The sequence below is a fragment of the Pseudophryne corroboree genome, chromosome 4 (genome assembly GCF_028390025.1).
Source record: "Pseudophryne corroboree isolate aPseCor3 chromosome 4, aPseCor3.hap2, whole genome shotgun sequence".
Taxonomy (NCBI): domain Eukaryota; kingdom Metazoa; phylum Chordata; class Amphibia; order Anura; family Myobatrachidae; genus Pseudophryne; species Pseudophryne corroboree.
In genome coordinates, this window is record NC_086447.1 from 394403504 (window position 1) to 394423400 (window position 19897).

The following is a 19897-nucleotide window of genomic DNA, read 5'->3' on the forward strand; positions in this document are numbered from 1 at the left end:
GTTTATTAAAAGGCAACTTGTTTCAAATCCTGTTAATGTTTCTGAAAAGCCATGGTTTATTTTATAATTCAGCAAAGAGTGTATATATTGGGGGTAATTCAGGTCTGATTGTCGATGTGCTAAATTTAGCACATCTACGATCAGTTTCTCAGAAATGCGGGGGAACGCCCAGCACAGAGCTAGTCTGCCCCGCATGTCTGGCTCTGCTGCCCCAGCCAGTCACGAAACTACATCCCGATTTGAGTATCATCAGCATCAAGATGATAATCTAAGCCAAAAGAGCTAATGAGTTTACCTAAAGAGGATGTATATAGAGAGAATAGGAGAGGTCCAAGAACAGAACCTTGGGGGACAACTACTGTTAGTGTACGTAGGGCAGATGTTGAGTCATTGGAGGAGACAGAGAGAAGAATGGTCAAAGAGGTAGGTGGATAGCCATGAGGTGGCAGTATCACACAGACCCAAGGAGTGAATGGTTTGTAGGAGGAGAGGGTGGTCCACAGTGTCAAAAGCGGCAGAAAGGTCAAGAAGAAACAAAACAAGAGTTGTTGCCCTTGGATTTGGCAGCAAGGAGGTCATCGCAGACTTTTGTGAGTGTAGTTTCAGTGGAGAAGATAGAACAGAAGCCAAACTAAAGTGGGTCATGGAGGGAGTGGGAGGAAAGGAAGGCAGTAAGGTGGTTGTAGACAATACACTTTAAGAGTTTGGATACAAAAGGGAGGGGAGAGATGATTTGGTAGTTGGAGAGAGTCTTAGGGTCGATGGTAGGGTTTTTTAAGAGTAGGAGAGACAAGAGCATGCTTGAATGCAGATGGGATAGTGCCTGATGAGAGAGAGATTGAGAAGGTGGGCAAGATGGGAACAAGCAGAAGGTAGCAGGGTGGGTGGGGAAAAGGTCAAGAGGGGAGATGAAGGGGAGGGGCAGGATGAATGTCATTACTTTATCTCCATATACAGGGGAAAAGATGGGGTGGTCAGTGAAAGGAGGGGGAAGGTTTTTGAGGGTCTGATGTATGGAGATAATTTTGATCTGAAGTGTGTGACAAAGTCAAGGGCAGAGAGTGAGGAGGGTTGTTGAGGTCGGGGTAATACACATGGTTAGCAATATGGAGCCATAAAGGAGTGGTTAGGGGCCCATATGCACCTGCTAGGGGATTTTGTGCTGTTCTGTATGTGTGTGCAGCTGTACTGAGTCTTGATAAAGGTCCTGGCGAGGACCAAAACGCTGGCCAACCATGCCTGTACATTTTGCACCGATGTAAGAATTAATTGCTGTTGTATCTGGTTCTTGCTGGACCTGGACTGGCCCAGCTTGAGCTCAAATATATGTGTCAGGAATCAGAAGTCATCAATCGATCGTGAGAGAATAATCACACATGCAATGGAGTGGTCTCAGATTATTCTCTTTAGTGCATCAGATACAGTTACAGTTATATTGGCTTTGAGTTACATAGGATTACATTGGTTCCATTACATCCCCCAACAAGCCCTCCCATTGGATATTCTGCCTAGCACTCAGATAAAAAACTGCATCTACTAGCTGTTCCTTGTTTTGGTACATATTGGTAAAGGAATGTCAACATATCATCCTTGAAACTGTTTCAAGGGAAAGGAGACAGAAGTTTCTTTTCTGTCTTGTCCTTCGCCATCATGTAGTTAAGCAGATGGGTTCATTAATAACATACACTATAAGTATAAGAAAATGGCCGCTAGTGTTACAAAATGGCAATTAAAAATGAAGAACATAAAGTTGACTTTCTCAACTACCTTCTTTTGATTTATTACCCTATCTATTTCCTCTACTGCCTATCTAGGGCTGGGTCTTCATGTTGTCCATTGTACTGCTGCATATACGTATGACTCCTCTGGCATGACCTATCCACCGTACCTGTAAGGGCCCAACCCTCCACTTATCTAGTCTGCCTGTGAAAAGATATTTTCATAACTAAGGGAGTCAACAATTGTTCTGCATTGTCCACATGTTCTTCTATCTCCTTGTGCAAAGTTTCTTCCACAAATACTGCATGTCTCATAGAAATCATCCGCTGGTTGGTAGTAGGTGAGCTGTTCTCCAATATCATGCATGTGCCAGCAAACATAAGCTACTTAGGTTCAGTTTCCGTAGAGGAACAACAATCAAGTGTAAGTAATCTCTTAATCAGCAAAATAGCAATTTTTACAAAAATAAAAATGATTACAAGCAATGATAAGCCTTTAGCAATCTTTGACAGTATACCAGACATCCACCCACCAAAGCCTTGAAACCAGTTGGCTGGATTCAACCAGGAAAACCATCCCTCATTTGACCCCTCCCAGTGATCAATATTATGCTCCTTTCTAAATTCTTCCTTTAAGTCTTCAATTTTTTTCATATGGCCATGTGTGGGGTCAGTGAAATTATCTGATATAAAATTACAACATGCTGGCCCCATTATTTGACACATATCCCCTTGTGATGCTGTTAAGTAGTCCATCATCATCTTGAACTGCTGTAAAACCTTATTCTGAAATGGCATCTATCTTGAGACTATATCTATAACCTGGTATAGCTCATAAGTGACATTATCAAAAAGTTTTGCAAAATCTTCTATTACATATGACAATTCAGTGGCACCCATGGTGAGTTTATAAAACCATCCACCAAGCTGTATAAGATTTGTTGCTGAACTGTCCTTTGATTCCCTATTTGTCCTTTCCCAGGGACTACTCATGGTGTGCTGAGGAATAGCCTTACGTGGGATGCCATTGGTCACCCAGGTAGATGGTGTGATCCTTGCTAGGGAACAAAAACCATGTCCTCCAAAGGGTAGAAACTTATATACATTATGTCCACAAACATAACGTACAATACATTTGGAGGCAATAACAGCTGACCTAGGATCACTACCTACATATGTAGCAATGTACATAAGAAATCGTGAGTCCTTAGGTATACATGTGTTATAATGATGGTAAGAAATGAGACTGTTGTTAATACAATTACAATTTCCACTGTTATCACACTCAGTTATGTTATCTGAGCCATTCAAATAACTACTCCAGTGTTTATCAGCATTCCATCCGATTCCTGTGTAGTTTAAGGCAGTGTTTATTCTAGGATCATTAGTCTCATAAAAGGTGATATTTGTTGGTACATTTATGTACCCTAGGGGGCCTTTATATATATATATATGTATTTACATTTTGTTTAGTCCCATTTACAAAAACTGAGACTACAGTGGGGACCTTTGTCCAAATTCCTGCAGGTTGAGGTCTGATGGCTTCCCACCATGGTGATTTAACCCACCCAACTATTGTCAGGTGTAAGTTGCTTTCATCTAGACAAGCACTTGTCATGTTAAGGGTGGCTTCCTTACTGATTCTAGTTCTAAAATATTGCTTAGTAAATTATTTCATTTCCTTCCAGGTAACCAGATAGGCTACATAGAGCATAGTTTGGGAGGAAATGGGGGAGTGTGTACAAATCCAGCAATCAGTGTGATTTCCAATTTGGGCCATGAGTTGATGCATTTTCACCAACTTGTTTTCCCATTTATCTGTCAGTGTTTCATGCAGTTCCCTTGTCATCCTTATTTTTACTTTACTGTCATTCATGCTCCCTTTGTGTGTTTGTGTATGTTCTATGCAGTTAGATTAGTTATGACAGGGAACTTTTGTATTACTCTTCCTTCCTTCCCAATTAACAGATGTATAGACTGTAAATATGATTGCCACAGTCACAAGTGAAGATCCCAGTATGACTCCCCATTGTGGTATTCCAGGGCTGGGACCCATGAGATTATACATAATTAGATTTCAGAATCTAATTCCCCTTGTGTGAATATCTTGAGTTTTACAACGGTGGGTGTGGTCAGCAGGACAAGATATAGACATTCAAAGCGTGGCTCTAAGGATCTCCTGATGTGTTTCTTTACAACCACCCAGTCTCCTGGTTGCAATCTGTGGGTACCTGTATCACAATTAGGATCTGCAATAGAAGAAAACAATTGACCATGTATCTCAGTTATTTTTGTAACTGTTTCACATATCCCAACAAATCACCATGCAGATGCTGCAACTGCTGAAGGAAGTAGCATCCCAGCCTGTGTGCAGATCCAAACAGTATTTCATAGGGGGTTAGACCTGTCTCCTTTCTTGGTGTGTTTCTGACTGAGTGTAGTGCTATTGGTAGGCATGACACCCAGGGCAAATTAGTCTCTGCCATTATCTTTTGTTTCTTGAATTTTAGGGTGCCATTAAGTCTCTCAATGCACCCTGAGCTTTCTGGCCTATAGGGGGTGTGCAGAGCTGACAATATGCTCAGGTCTTTTAGTATGGCCTGAAATATTTTCACTGTAAAGTGTGTCCCCCATCACTTTCTATCACCTTTGGTACACCGAACCTGCAGATCTCTTCTGACATTATTTTCTTTGCTACTGTTTTGGTATTTGCAAGCCTACAAGGCCAAGCCTCTGGCCAGTGGTTAAACAGGTCAGTACAAACCAAGGTGTGGCCAAACCCAGAACAGTTGGGCTGTTGTATGAAATCTATTTGAATCCTCTGAAAAATAAGATTTTAAACCTACCGGTAAATCTTTTTCTCCTAGTCTGTAGAGGATGCTGGGGACTCCGTAAGGACCATGGGGTATATACGGGCTCCGCAGGAGACATGGGCACTATAAATAACTTTAGAATGGGTGTGCACTGGCTCCTACCTCTATGCCCCTCCTCCAGACCTCAGTTAGAGAAACTGTGCCCAGAGGAGATGGACAGTACGAGGAAAGGATTTTGGTAATCTAAGAGCAAGATTCATACCAGCCCACACCATCCACACCATATAACCTGGAATATACGCAACCAGTTAACAGTATGAACAAACAGTATCAGTCAACGACTGATCTTAACTGTAACATAACCCTTATGTAAGCAAGAACTATATACAAGTCATGCAGAAATATGTCCGCACTGGGACGGGCGCCCAGCATCGTCTACGGACTAGGAGAAAAAGATTTACCGGTAGGTTTAAAATCTTATTTTCTCTTACGTCCTAGAGGATGCTGGGGACTCCGTAAGGACCATGGGGATTATACCAAAGCTCCAAACCGGGCGGGAGAGTGCGGATGAGCAAACATGAGGTCCTCATCAGCCAGGGTATCAAACTTGTAGAATTTAGCAAAAGTGTTTGAACCCGACCAAGTAGCTGCTCGGCAAAGCTGTAAAGCCGAGACGCCTCGGGCAGCCGACCAGGATGAGCCCACTTTCCTAGTGGAATGGGCCTGTACCGAATTTGGTACCAGCAATCCAGCCGTAGAATGAGCCTGCTGAATCGTGTTACAGATCCAGCGAGCAATAGTCTGCTTAGAAGCAGGAGCCCCAACCTTGTTGGCTGCATACAGGACAAACAGAGCTTCTGTTTTCCTAATTCGAGCCGTCCTGGCTACGTAAATTTTTAAGGCCCTGACTACATCAAGGGATTTGGAATCTCCCCTAGCCACAGGCACCACAATAGGTTGGTTCATATGAAACGAAGACACCACCTTAGGCAAAAATTGAGGACGAGTCCTCAACTCTGCTCTATTCACATGGAAAATGAGATAGGGGCTCTTATGAGACAAGGCCGCCAATTCGGACACCCGCCTTGCAGATGCCAAGGTGTCAGGAACTGGTGCAGAATCCGGAATTCGGGATCAGGTACCAAGTGGTTGACGTTACCCAGAACAGAGGCGCGGAGTCTAACACGCCGGAAGGTTTTCACCAGGGAACCCCGCAAGGGGATATGGGCTTCGCGGCTTCCGACGTGCAGGTCGCGGCCCCCTGTCTGGGTCACTTGATACCTGAACTGGACTAGAGTTATGGTAGAGGTGTTGTATATGATCAGCCGCAGGGATACACAGGAACAAACAGGAACTGGAGAAGGTGGCAGGGTGCACACGGCCAGATGGTACGCTGGGGCTGTGGAGATGGAAAAGCAGCAGGCACTCCAGGGGTGACACACGAGGTAGCGGCACACGGACGGACTGGGGTGCAGACACTTGGAGACAGGGTAACGGCAGTCGGCAGACTAAAGTCGTCAGCAAGATGTTGAAGCTGGAATTCAATACTGGAACAAGGCAATACCCACTGGACAGATGAACTGAGACCAGAGAGGAAACAGAGAGCAGAACACCACATGGAGTAGCTATAACTGGCAAAGCTTCTTGGGATTGAGAGGCTTAAAAGAACAGGCTGGACCAATCAGTTGTGAGCACCAGACAGGCCCCCAGTAACTGATATAACATGCAGCTGCAGTGCAGACTGAGCAGGCTGACAAGCTGAATAGTAGTTTTCAGGTAACGAGCTGTAATTACAGAATCCAGACACCTGTGAAGTCAGTTGCTGAGTGCAGGAGCAAAGGCACTGGGAGACAACTATGCAGGAGCTAGCTGTGACCTGTAGTTCCACAAACTGAAGCAAAGGTAATTATAACAATAACAAAACATGAATGCTCAGGACTGTAACAGTACCCCCCCCATGAAGAGGGGTTAAGAACCCCTAGAACCAGGCTTATCCGGAAATTCACAGAAGAAAGACCTCTTAAGTCTGGGTGCATGAAGAAACCGCTCTGGTACCCAGGTTCTCTCTTCCGGACCGTAACCCTTCCAATGCACGAGGAAATGAACTTGACCCCTCCTGAACTTGGAATTCAGAATTTTTTCCACAACAAACTCCTTGTGACCTTGGACTAACACAGTGGCAGGCCTTCTGGAAGGAGATCTTCTAAATCTCTGGGACACAAATGCTGGTTTCAACAAGGAACAGTGGAAAGTGTTATTGATCTTAAGTGATTTTGGTAAAAGGAGTCGAAAGGCTACTGGATTAATCTGTCTAATAATCCGGAAAGGACCAATGAACCTAGGCCCAAATTATTGAGAGGGCTGGCGTAACTTGATATTTCGAGTGGACAGCTACATCATGTCACCCACTTTAAAAGTACAAGGTCTTCGTCGTCTGTCAGCAAATTGTTTGGAACGAACAGAGACTTGGTTGAGTGCCAGACGTACTCTCCTCCAAATTTTCCTCAGACGAGCTACAGGATCAAGGGAAGAAGTCTGTTGCTGCAGGATGTCAAAAGCGTTAGACCTAGGATGGATCCCAGAGAGACAAAAGAAGGGTGACATGGATGAAGAAGAGTGACTGGAATTATTATATGCAAAGGCACTGGGAGACAACTATGCAGGAGCTAGCTGTGACCTGTAGTTCCACAAACTGAAGCAAAGGTAATTATAACAATAACAAAACATGAGTGCTCAGGACTGTAACAGTACCCCCCCCCCCCATGAAGAGGGGTTAAGAACCCCTAGAACCAGGCTTATCCGGAAATTCACAGAAGAAAGACCTCTTAAGTCTGGGTGCATGAAGAAACCGCTCTGGTACCCAGGTTCTCTCTTCCGGACCGTAACCCTTCCAATGCACGAGGAAATGAACTTGACCCCTCCTGAACTTGGAATCCAGAATTTTTTCCACAACAAACTCCTTGTGACCTTGGACTAACACAGTGGCAGGCCTTCTGGAAGGAGATCTTCTAAATCTCTGGGACACAAATGCTGGTTTCAACAAGGAACAGTGGAAAGTGTTATTGATCTTAAGTGATTTTGGTAAAAGGAGTCGAAAGGCTACTGGATTAATCTGTCTAATAATCCGGAATGGACCAATGAACCTAGGCCCAAATTTTTGAGAGGGCTGGCGTAACTTGATATTTCGAGTGGACAGCTACACCATGTCACCCACTTTAAAAGTACAAGGTCTTCGTCGTCTGTCAGCAAATTGTTTAGAACGAACAGAGACTTGGTTGAGTGCCAGACGTACTCTCCTCCAAATTTTCCTCAGACGAGCTACAGGATCAAGGGAAGAAGTCTGTTGCTGCAGGATGTCAAAAGCGTTAGACCTAGGATGGAACCCAGAGAGACAAAAGAAGGGTGACATGGATGAAGAAGAGTGACTGGAATTATTATATGCAAAGGCACTGGGAGACAACTATGCAGGAGCTAGCTGTGACCTGTAGTTCCACAAACTGAAGCAAAGGTAATTATAACAATAACAAAACATGAGTGCTCAGGACTGTAACAGTACCCCCCCCCATGAAGAGGGGTTAAGAACCCCTAGAACCAGGCTTATCCGGAAATTCACAGAAGAAAGACCTCTTAAGTCTGGGTGCATGAAGAAACCGCTCTGGTACCCAGGTTCTCTCTTCCGGACCGTAACCCTTCCAATGCACGAGGAAATGAACTTGACCCCTCCTGAACTTGGAATCCAGAATTTTTTCCACAACAAACTCCTTGTGACCTTGGACTAACACAGTGGCAGGCCTTCTGGAAGGAGATCTTCTAAATCTCTGGGACACAAATGCTGGTTTCAACAAGGAACAGTGGAAAGTGTTATTGATCTTAAGTGATTTTGGTAAAAGGAGTCGAAAGGCTACTGGATTAATCTGTCTAATAATCCGGAATGGACCAATGAACCTAGGCCCAAATTTTTGAGAGGGCTGGCGTAACTTGATATTTCGAGTGGACAGCTACACCATGTCACCCACTTTAAAAGTACAAGGTCTTCGTCGTCTGTCAGCAAATTGTTTAGAACGAACAGAGACTTGGTTGAGTGCCAGACGTACTCTCCTCCAAATTTTCCTCAGACGAGCTACAGGATCAAGGGAAGAAGTCTGTTGCTGCAGGATGTCAAAAGCGTTAGACCTAGGATGGAACCCAGAGAGACAAAAGAAGGGTGACATGGATGAAGAAGAGTGACTGGAATTATTATATGCAAATTCAGCAAATTCCAGATGGTCCACCCAATCGTTATGGTACTTGGAAACATAACAACGGAGATACTGTTCAAGAGACTGGTTCACTCGCTCAGTCTGTCCATTGGATTGCGGATGATAACCAGAGGACAGACTAAGATTAATATCCAAGGCTGAACAGAAAGCTCGCCAGAATTGAGCAATAAACTGAGTTCCTCTTTTGGAGACGATGTCCTGTGGTAATCCATGTAATTTAAAGATATGTTGGATAAACAAGGTTGCCAATTCCCTGGCACTGGGGAGCTTGCGAAGAGGAACAAAGTGAGCCATCTTACTGAACCGGTCTACCACAACCCAAATGGTATTGTACCCCGATGACTTGGGAAGATCAACCACAAAGTCCATAGAAATATGGGACCAAGGTCTTGAGGGAACCGTAAGAGGCGTAAGATGTCCCATGGGAGCTTTACGAGGAGTTTTATGTTGAGCACAGATCTCACAAGCAAGAATGAACTCTCTAACATCTTGATACATTGAAGGCCACCAAACTGAGTGAGACAATTCTTTTTACATGAAATTCAGATAAAACTGCTTTCCTGTACTCTTTAGGGACAAAGAGGAGTCCTGAGGGAGTCCCCATGGGTGCAAGAGACTGTTTGGCTTGAATCTGGGAGACTAAATCTTGAGCAAGACCAGCATGGATATTGGAAACAGGAATAATTTGGTTCAGAAGAGCAGGATGAATTTTGAATTGGAAGGAAGCTTCGTGACAAGGCATCTGCTTTAAGATTCTTCGATCCTGGCCGATAGGAGATCACATAGTTAAATCTAGTGAAGAATAATGCCCATCGTGCCTGTCTTGGATTCAGTCTCTTGGCTGACTCAATATAGGATAAGTTTTTATGGTCAGTGAGGATTGTAATCACGTGTCTCGCCCCTTCCAACCAGTGCCTCCATTCTTCTAGAGCCCACTTGATAGCAAGCAGTTCATGATTTCCAACAACATAGTTGGCTTCGGCAGAAGAGAACTTTCTGGACAGAAAATAGCACGGGTGAAGTTTAGAATCCACTGGATCTTTCTGTGATAGGACTGCTCCCACTCCCACTTCAGAAGCATCCACTTCCATAACAAAAGGCAGGTCAGGGTTTGGATGACTAAGAACAGGTGCAGATATAAAGGCTTTTTTTAACTTGAGAAAAGCTTGTAGAGCTGAAGGTGACCAATGTGACGGATCCGCACCTTTCTTGGTCAAAGCAACAATAGGTGCAACAATGTCTGAAAATGAACGAATAAATCTCCTGTAATAATTAGCGAACCCAAGAAAGCGTTGTATAGCTTTAAGGTTAGTAGGTTGTGCCCAATCTTGAATTGCTTGAAGCTTACTGGGATCCATGGAGAACCCCTTGGGAGAGATGATGTATCCTAAGAAAGCGACTTCCTTCACTTCGAATTCACATTTTTCTAACTTGGCATATAGATGGTGCTCCCGGAGCTTTTGCAACACCATCTGGACATGGACTCGATGCTGCTCCAGTGACCGTGAATATATCAGGATGTCATCCAAGTAGACCACAACAAATTTTCCCAGGAATTCTCGGAGCACATCATTGATAAAATCTTGGAAGACGGCAGGAGCATTTGACAATCCAAATGGCATAACAAGGTATTCATAATGCCCAGAATGAGTGTTGAAGGCCGTCTTCCACTCGTCACCAGCCTTAATTCGTATGAGGTTATGTGCCCCCCGAAGATCAATTTTAGAGAAGATTTCCGCCATCCGGAGTTGATCAAACAACACGGAAATCAAAGGCAAAGGATAAGAATTCTTAACAGTGATTTTGTTGAGTCCTCTATAATCAATGCATGGACGTAAGGAGCCGTCCTTTTTTGCCACAAAGAAGAATCCTGCTCCTACTGGTGATTTTGAGGGACGAATAAACCCTTTGCTTAGGTTCTCCTGAATATAGTCTTCCATGGCTTTAGTTTCTGGCAAAGAAAGAGCATATAATCTACCCTTAGGTAATTTATCTTCGGATACCAGACTGATGGCACAGTCGTAAGGTCGATGGGGGGGAAGAGTATCCGCCTCTTTCTTGGAGAAGACATCCGCAAATGAATGATATGGAGTCGGTAGCCCCTCTGGTATAACTTGAGAGCATCGCACTGGCAAGGACAGACATCTTCCTGTACATTCTGTTCCCCACTGTAAGAGTTCTCCTGTCTTTCAGCAGATGGATGGATTATGGGATTTCAACCATGGAAGCCCTAGGACTATGGAGGCCATGGGGCAATTGACAAGGAGGAAAATAATCTTCTCCGAATGCAGAAGACCAGCAGTTAAATGAACAGGAGGAGTTTGCTGAGACACTTGCCCACTGAGGAGGGGGTTACCGTCAAGGCCACAAATAGTCACAGAAGGCTTCATCTTTAGTATAGGAATGTTCCAGGACCGGGCGAAAGAGATATCCATAAAGTTGGCAGCTGCACCACAATCAACAAAAGCCTTGACTGCAACTTGCTGAGTAGGTAGACTAATTTGAACTGGAAGCAAGACTGAATTTTTTGGAGAGATTCCAGCCAGACCCAGGAGTAACTCCCCTTTTACCCCTGGGTCTTGTCTTTTCCCGACTTCAGGGTGCAAACATTAGCAAAATGACCCTTTGCTCCACAATATAAGCATAGGTCCATCGATCGCCTACGAGATTTTTCCTGAGCAGAAAGATGAAAGGCCCCAATCTGCATGGGTTCACTGGAATCTTCGGCTTCTTCCAAGGCCACTGCTGAGGGAGAAGATGACCCTCCACCTTTCTCCATCCTCCGTTCCCTGATCCGACGATCTACTCGAATTGCTAACTGCATGAGCTTGTCCAGGGTTTCAGAAGTAGGATACTGGACAAGATAGTCTTTAATTTGCTCAGTGAGGCCTAAGCGGAACTGACTTCGGAGGGCTGGGTCATTCTAACCACTATCACCTGCCCATCTGCGAAACTCAGTGCAGTATACCTCGGCCGTGTTTTTCCCTTGTCTCAGGGCTCGAAAGTGAGCCTCTGCAGAAGCTGCTCGGTCCGGGTCTTCATAAAGAATTCCTAGGGCGCTAAAAAAGGCATCCACTGTGTGCAAGGCGGGATTCTCCGTTTTCAATCCGAACGCCCAGGACTGGGGTTCCCCCTGCAGGAGGGAGATGATGATACCTACTTGCTGAGCCTCAGAACCAGACGATAATGGCCGGAGTCTGAAATATAGCTTGCAGCTATCACGGAAATTCTGGAACTGTTTCCGGTCACCTGTAAACCGATCTGGAAGATGCAGCTTTGGTTCAGGCCCAGGAGCTCTGGTTACAACCAATGACCTACTAGTTTCTTCCTGGGTGGAAAGTCGGAGCTTTAGATCTTGCAGTTGCTGCGTCAAGTTTTGTATTTGACCAGCCAAGATTTGAGCCGGATTTTGCTGTAACGGGTCCATGCCCAGGAAGTGGGTGGCCAGTTATAATGTCAGGAACTGGTGCAGAATCCGGAATTCGGGATCAGGTACCACGTGGTTGACGTTACCCAGAACAGAGGCGCGGAGTCTAACAAGCCGGAAGGTTTTCACCAGGGAACCCCGCAAGGGGATATGGGCTTCGAAGCTTCCGACGTGCAGGTCACGGCCCCCTGTCTGGGTCACTTGATACCTGAACTGGACTAGAGTTATGGTAGAGGTGTTGTATATGATCAGCCGCAGGGATACACAGGAACAAACAGGAACTGGAGAAGGTGGCAGGGTGCACACGGCCAGATGGTACGCTGGGGCTGTGGAGATGGAACAGCAGCAGGCACTCCAGGGGTGACACAGGAGGTAGCGGCACACGGACGGACTGGGGTGCAGACACTTGGAGACAGGGTAACGGCAGTCGGCAGATTAAAGTCATCAGCAAGATGTTGAAGCTGGAATTCAATACTGGAATAAGGCAATACCCACTGGACAGATGAACTGAGACCAGAGAGGAACCAGAGAGCAGAACACCACATGGAGTAGCTATAACTGGCAAAGCTTCTTGGGATTGAGAGGCTTAAAAGAACAGGCTGGACCAATCAGTTGTGAGCACCAGACAGGCCCCCAGTAATTGATATAACATGCAGCTGCAGTGCAGACTGAGCAGGCTGACAAGCTGAATAGTAGTTTTCAGGTAACGAGCTGTAATTACAGAATCCAGACACCTGTGAAGTCAGTTGCTGAGTGCAGGAGCAAAGGCACTGGGAGACAACTATGCAGGAGCTAGCTGTGACCTGTAGTTCCACAAACTGAAGCAAAGGTAATTATAACAATAACAAAACATGAGTGCTCAGGATTGTAACACAAGGCCGACAACATGACCACTTTCCAATTGAGAATTTTTAACTCAACAGTTTGAAGAGGCTCAAACCAGTGAGATTTTAGGAACCGTAACACCACGTTAAGGTCCCATGATGCCACTGGGGGCACAAAAGGAGGCAGGATGTGCAGCACTCCCTTTACAAAAGTCTGGACTTCTGGGAGAGAAGCCAATTCTTTCTGGAAGAATATAGAAAGGGCCGAAATCTGTACCTTAATGGAGCCTAACTTTAGGCCCATATCCACTCCAGTCTGTAGAAAGTGGAGAAACCGGCCTAAGTGGAAGTCTTCCGTAGGAGCATTCTTGGCTTCACACCAAGAAACATACTTCCTCCAGATACGGTGATAATGTTTCGCCATCACCTCCTTCCTAGCCTTTATCAGAGTAGGGATGACTTCTTCCGGAATACCCTTCCCAGCTAGGATTTGGTGTTCAACCGCCATGCCGTTAAACGCAACCGCGGTAAGTCTTGGAACACGCAGGGCCCCTGCTGTAACAGGTCCTCCCTGAGAGGAAGAGGCCATGGATCTTCTGTGAGCAGCTCCTGAAGATCTGAATACCAGGCCCTTCGAGGCCAATCTGGAACAATGTGTATTGTCTGCACTCTTTTTCGCCTTATGATCCTCAGTATCTTTGAGATGAGAGGAAGAGGAGGGAACACATAGACCGACTGAAACACCCATAGTGTGACGAGAGCGTCCACCGCTACTGCCTGAGGGTCCCTTGACCTGGCATAATACCTCCGAAGCATCTTGTTGAGGCATGACACCATCATGTCAATTTGAGGAAGTCCCCAAAGACTTGTTATCTCTGCAAAAACTTCTTGATGAAGTCCCCACTCTCCTGGATAGAGATCGTGTCTGCTGAGGAAGTCTGCTTCCCAGTTGTCCACTCCCGGAATGAATACTGCTGACAGAGCGCTTACGTGATTTTCTGCCCAGCGCAGAATCCTGGTGGCTTCCGCCATTGCCACTCTGCTCCTTGTCCCGCCTTGGTGGCTGTGACGTTGTCTGATTGAATCAGAACCGGTAGGTCGCGAAGAATATTCTCCGCTTGTCATAGGCCGTTGTATATGGCCCTCAATTCCAGTATGTTGATGTGTAGACAAGCCTCCTGGCTTGACCACAGTCCCTAAAAATTCCTTCCTTGTGTGACTGCTCCCCATCCTCGGAGGCTCGCGTCTGTGGTCACCAGAACCCAGTCCTGAATGCCGAACCTGCGACCCTCTAGAAGGTGAGCACTCCGGAGCCACCACAGGAGAGACACCCTGGCCCTGGGGGACAGAGTTATTTTCTGATGTATTTGAAGGTGGGACCCGGACCACTTGTCCAGAAGATCCCACTGAAATGTCCTCGCATGAAACCTGCCGAAGGGGATGGCCTCGTAGGTCGCCACCATTTTCCCCAGTACTCGAGTGCATTGATGGACTGACACTCTTTTCGGTTTTAACAGGTCTCTTGCCATGTTCTGGAGTTCCTGGGCTTTTTCCCTCGGGAGAAAAACCCTCTTTTGTTCTGTGTCCAGAATCATGCCTAAGAAAGACAGCCGAGACGTTGGAACCAACTGCGACTTTGGTAGATTTAGAATCCATCCATGTTGCTGTAGCACTCCCAGGGAGAGCGACACGCTTTTCTGCAACTGTTCCTTTGAACTCGCTTTTATCAGGAGATTGTCCAAGTACGGGATAATTGTGACTCCTTGCCTGCGTAGGAGCACCATCATTTCCGCCATTACCTTGGTGAATACCCTCGGGGGCGTGGAAAGCCCAAACGGCAATGTCTGAAACTGGTAATGACAGTCCTATACAGCGAATCTCAGGTATGCCTGATGAGGAGGATATATGGGGACGTGAAGGTATGCATCCTTTATGTCTAATGACATCATAAAATCCCCCCCTTCCAGGCTGGAGATGACTACCCTGAGTGATTCCATCTTGAACTTGAACCTTTTTAAGAACAGGTTCAGGGATTTTAGATTTAGAATGGGTCTGACCGAGCCATCTGTTTTCGGGAACACAAATAGGGTTGAATAGTACCCTTTCCCCTGTTGTGTTAGGGGAACCTTGATAATCACTTGCTGTTGACACAGCTTTTGAATTGCAGCTAAAATTATCTCCCTCTCTGGGGTAGAAGCTGGTAAAGCCGATTTGAAGAATCGACGAGGAGGCATGTCTTCGAATTCCAGCTTGTAGCCCTGGGATACAATTTCCATCGCCCAAGGATCCACGTCCGACTGAACCCAGACGTGGCTGAAGAGTCGTAGACGTGCTCCCACTGCTGAGTCCTCCCTCAGTGGAGCCCCAGCGTCATGCGGTGGATTTAGTAGAAGCTGGGGAGGACTTCTGTTCCTGGGAACTGGCCGTAGCAGGAATTCTTTTCCCTCTACCCTTACCTCTGGCAAGGAAGGAGGAGCCCCGACCTCTTCTGGACTTGTGCGACAGAAAGGACTGCATCTGATACTGTGGAGTTTTCTTTTGCTGTGGGGGAACATAAGGCAAAAAGGTAGATTTACCCGCGGTAGCTGTGAAAACTAGGTCCGCGAGACCTTCCCCAAATAAAACCTCACCCTTGTAAGGTAAAACTTCCATATGCCTCTTTGAGTCGGCATCACCCGTCCATTGGCGGGTCCACAGTGCTCGCCTAGCCGAGACCGCCATCGCGTTGGCCCTTGAACCTAGTAGTCCAATGTCTCTCTGAGCGTCTCTCATATATAAAACTGCATCTTTGATGTGACCTAAGGTCAACAAAATGGTATCCCTATCTAGGGTATCAGTATCAGCTGACAAGGTATCTGTCCAAGCTGCTACTGCGCTACAGATCCAAGCCGATGCTATAGCCGGTCTGAGTAAAGCACCAGTATGTGTATAAATTGATTTTAAAGTCATTTCCTGTCTGCGATCAGCAGGATCTTTGAGAGCTGCCGTGTCTGGGGACGGTAGCGCCACCTTTTTGGATAAGCGTGTCAAAGTTTTGTCCACCCTGGGCGAGGATTCCCACCGTACCCTGTCCTGTGCCGGGAAAGGATACGCCATAAGAACTCTTTTGGGAATCTGCAGTTTTTTGTCTGGAGTTTCCCAAGCTTTTTAAAATAACGCGTTCATCTCATGAGATGGGGAAAATGTTACCTCAGGTTTCTTTTCCTTAAACATGTGTACCCTCGTGTCAGGGACAGAGGGGTCATCTGTGATATGCAAAACATCTTTCATAGCAATAATCATATAATGAATACTTTTGGCCACCCTTGGGTGTAGCCTTGCATCATCGTAGTCGACACTGGAGTCAGAATCCGTGTCGGTATCAGTGTCTGCTATTTGGGATAGGGGACGTTTTTGAGACCCTGAAGGGCCCTGTGACACCGTCAAAGCCATTGACTGACTCCCTGTATTATCCCTGGACTCTGCTTTGTCCAATCTCTTTTGTAACAAGGTCACATTTGCATTTAAAACATTCCACATGTCCAAACAATCAGGTGTCGGCGTTGCCGATGGAGACACCACAATCATCTGCTCCACCTCCTCTCTAGAAGAGCCTTCCGCCTCAGACATGCCGACACAGGCATACCGACACCCCCCACACACACAGGGATTGTATATATATATACATGGAGACAGTTCCCCAAATAAGGCCCTTTGGAGAGACAGAGAGAGAGTATGCCAGCACACACCCAGCGCCAATAACACTGGAAAAAAATTCCCAGATAAACAGCGCTTTTATATAATCATATAGATAAATCTATACACTCACTGCGCCTTACAAGTGCCCCCCCCCCTCTTTTTTGCCCTCTGTCACCGTGTTCAGCAGGGGAGAGTCCGGGGAGCCAGCTTCTGCAGTGTGCTGTGGAGAAAATGGTGCTGGTTAGTGCTGTGAGATCAAGCTCCGCCCCCTCAGCAGCGGGCTTCGGTCCCGCTCAAATTTATTTATACTGGCGGGGGATTATAAAATATACTGCCTCCGCAACCTATATATTCATATGAGCCAGTCCTAAAGGTTTACTGCTACCCAGGGTGCCCCCCCTGCGCCCTGCACCCATCAGTGCCTGCAGTGTGTGTAGTGTGTGGGAGCAATGGCGCGCAGCGTTACCGCTGCGCGTTACCTCATAGAAGATCTGAAGTCTTCTGCCGCCTTTGAAATCTTCTTTCTTCTTATACTCACCCGGCTTCTATCTTCTGGCTCTGTGAGGAGGACGGCGGCGCAGCTCCGGGACGAACAGCGAGGGTGAGACCTGCGTTCCGACTCCCTCTGGAGCTAATGGTGTCCAGTAGCCTAAGAAGCAGAGCCTATCATTTAAGTAGGTCTGCTTCTCTCTCCTCAGTCCCACGATGCAGGTAGCCTGTTGCCAGCAGTGCTCCCTGAAAATAAAAAACTTAACAAAATTCTTTTTCAGAGAAACTCAGGAGAGCTCCCCTGTAATGCACCCAGTCTCCTCTGGGCACAGGATCTAACGGAGGTCTGGAGGAGGGGCATAGAGGGAGGAGCCAGTGCACACCCATTCTAAAGTTCTTTATAGTGCCCATGTCTCCTGTGGAGCCCTCTATACCCCATGGTCCTTACGGAGTCCCCAGCATCCTCTAGGACGTAAGAGAAAGGATACTGAGTTTGAGGTGTGCTTTTCTGTGGAGTTGGGACTGTCTTACCCGGGTTATTCAAAGCACAGACTATGCAGCCTGATATTAGTGCTTGTGCAAACCCCGGTGCAATCCAGTGTTTATTTGTTGCTGCCACCATAGCATCCTTTGATATGTGCACCTTCCCATGTTATATTTGGGCAATAATAGGGTAAAGTGCTTTTGGTAGACACAAATGTTGACCTTTGCACCACTTTTCTTGTATGTCCTGCGCTCCCTGTTTAAGCCAGGCCCTTCTTTCTTTATCTGGTGCCTGCTTCTGGAGCTGGTGTAGTGTGGTTTTGTCAAACTTATGAAATTAGGTTACCACATAAGTGGGCTCACCCTGGGGTAGTGGAATTAAGGCACCCTCTCTGCCAGCCTGGTCTACCAATCTATTGTCCTCTGCTTCATGGGTGGTGTCTCTAATGTGTGCCTTGATCTTGACCACTGCTAGCCTGGAGGGTAGCTTAAATGCTGTGAACAAAACCTTGATGTGATCTGTTTGTTTAACTGGTTCACCTGATGAACCCAGGAAGTCTCTGCTTTTCCAGATCAGGAAATAATATATAGCAATTCCATAAGCATATCTGCAATCTGTGTAAATGTTTACTTTCTGGCTTTCGTGGTATATGCAGGCCCGTGTGAGAGCTTTCAGTTCAGCTTCTTGTGTAGACATGTGACTAGCTAATGGCTGTTGAATTAACACCTCCATGTCAGTGGTTACAGCACATTCTGTGTATGGGGTACCATTCACATAATACCTAGAACCATCAACATAAAGATTTAAATTAACATCAGGCAATGGAATATCAGTGATGTGAGAAACACATAAGCTCAATGCAGTCATGTTCATGTTCAAAAAAAGTTTGTGTATTTTCAGTGCCTGCTGCCTCTCCACTATCACTGTCATTACTTCTGTGATAGTGGTGTTTGTCTACCTTCACCTCTTCTGCTTCTAGCGGAAGTAATGAAGCGGGATTCAGGATTGATAAATGTGCTACTTCATATTTGGTTAGGTTTGCAGCTAAGAGTTGTTTGGTTTGTACTTGATTAAGTATCTCAGTGACTGCATGTGGGACCAACAGTGTTAATGGGTGTCCCAGGACAAAGGGCCTAATTCAGATCTGTTCACTCGCTAGCATTTTTCGCTGCGCAGCGATCAGGCAACTACTGCGCATGCGTATGCACCGCAATGCGCAGGCTCGCCATACGGTTACAAAGGGGATCGTTGTTGTGCACTGGCTCTAGCGAAGAAACCATTCGCACAGACGTTCGCAAGGAGATTGACAGGAAGAGGGGTGGCAACTGACCGTTTTCTAGGAGTGGTTGGAAAAATACAGGCGTGTCAAAGCGTTTGCAGAGTGGGTGTCTGACGTCAATTCTGGGCTCGAATAGGCTGAAGTGATCGCAGCGGCTGAGTAAAGTCAGAGCTACACAGAAACTGCACAAACTGTTTTTGTACAGGGCTGCTGCACATGCGATTGCACTCTTGCACAGCTAAAATACACTCCCCTATAGGCGGCGACTATCTGATCGCAGTGCTGCAAAAACTAGCAAGCGAGCGATCAGATCTGAATTAGGCCCAATATCAGTACTTTTCTCAAGTATCAGAACTGCTGCTGCAACTGATCGTATGCAGGTGGGGGCCACACATATTACTGGATCAAGTTGTATTGAATAGTAAGCTAGTGGCTTTTATTTTCCGGCATATGGCTGTATTAGGACACCTTGTGCAAAAGAAGAAGATTCATGGTAAAACAGCATAAAAGGCTTTTAGTAATTCAGAAGAGCTAATGCTGGAGCATTAAGTATGTCCTGTTTAAAACATTGAACATTTCTTCCTGTTCTTCTGTCAGGCAGAGAGATCCTTGTTATACTGTGCCTTTAAGGGCATCGTACAGGACTTGTAGTTTCAGAAAAAAGACCAATTATCTCTGGTATATAAGTGCGCTTAAACTAAAGAAAATTAATAAGAGAAAAGGGTATGTACTCCCCTGATTCGTGTAGTTCTTTGGGATGTTCCACTTGTCTCTTTAAATGATGTATGACATAAAAGAGAACAAAAAAACACAAATCCTCGTGTAATACTGTTGGATAAAATTGCACATTCAAATGGGGAGATAACTCCTCACTACTAGTGATATGGATTTTAATCGGGGTTTTATAACCCTAAATTCGATCACTC